The sequence below is a fragment of the Protopterus annectens genome, chromosome 9.part0, assembly GCF_019279795.1.
Source record: "Protopterus annectens isolate FY-2018-M chromosome 9.part0, PAN1.0, whole genome shotgun sequence".
NCBI lineage: Eukaryota > Metazoa > Chordata > Ceratodontiformes > Protopteridae > Protopterus > Protopterus annectens.
In genome coordinates, this window is record NC_056743.1 from 1,817,678,740 (window position 1) to 1,817,679,982 (window position 1,243).

The window sequence follows — 1,243 nt, forward strand, 5'->3', positions numbered from 1 at the left end:
TTAGTACTAGGCTAACTGCCCTTGCGAGCCATTTTTTTAAGCCTAGCCAATTATCCCTTGTGAGACTCAAACCCTGCACCTTGTGTTTGTAAGGCAAACACTTTAACTATTAGGCCACCCTCCCAACCTGATTATTCCTAATCAAAACACTGATCTTAAAATTAATGGCTTCAAAAACTGTGAAGAAAGTGCCTAAGTTTTATATGCCTGCAGCTATGAATGTAGATGAGGAAATGACAATGTTTTCTAATAATGAAAAGACCAGTAGCATGGTTATGCTAGATTTGGGACAAATGTATGATAGGTTAAATGGTGATGCTTACACAGCATCAAATGGGGGATTGTAGAATATGAACAGCCAAAGCATGTGTTTGGGGGAATTGAGTATGTGACAGTTTGTATGTGTTAAAATGTACTGTGCACTGTGAACTTTGAATGAATTCTGAGCAATGAGAAAGTACTGAAAAACAATAGTCTGCCTGAAAGCAGGAAATGTGCCTTTTATGGAAGTGCATCCGATTTTCTTTCTTTGCCCAGAGATATGATGATGTGAATTGTCTTATGTTTACGGGTAAACCTTAGATTGGTTAATTGCCCTTTATAATTATCTAATTGGTTCATTTTTATATTTTTGTACTGTCAGCAATATCACCAGTATATAAGCTTGTTTATTCCTTTGTTCTGGGAGTCTCCCTGGTACATTCCATGAGGCTCCCACACATGTGTACTGTAGATAATAAAAACCACTGAAAGAGAGAGAAAGAACTATTTGTCTTCATTTTCAAAGTATTGTGTAATGTAACATAAACGTTAAAGTGGAGGCGGAGCCTAGATGACAAACAGATAAGTAGCATTTTTTAGAGCTCCACAAAACAGTACTAGAAAACAGGGAAACAATTATTTTCATTGACCAGAAATAGAAAAAAAATTAAGGAACTTAAAAACTGCAACTCTACCAAAATTTCAAGAAATATCATTGAGTTTTTCCTGTCAAAATATTCTGGAAAACAACACAGCTGTTTGGTAATGGCCAGTTTAAAGAATTCTCATTCGGAAACCACTCTGAAGAGGGAGATACAACTGATGCCTTCCACATTACATGGACTGTCATTGAAAATGGATAGATTCGCTGATAATTTGGAAAGTCTCAAGGAAAACTGCCAAAGGCAAACAGATGTACTAAAAGAAATACTGCAGCAACAACAAAGTAAATTACTTGATATGGAGACATCACTAAATGACA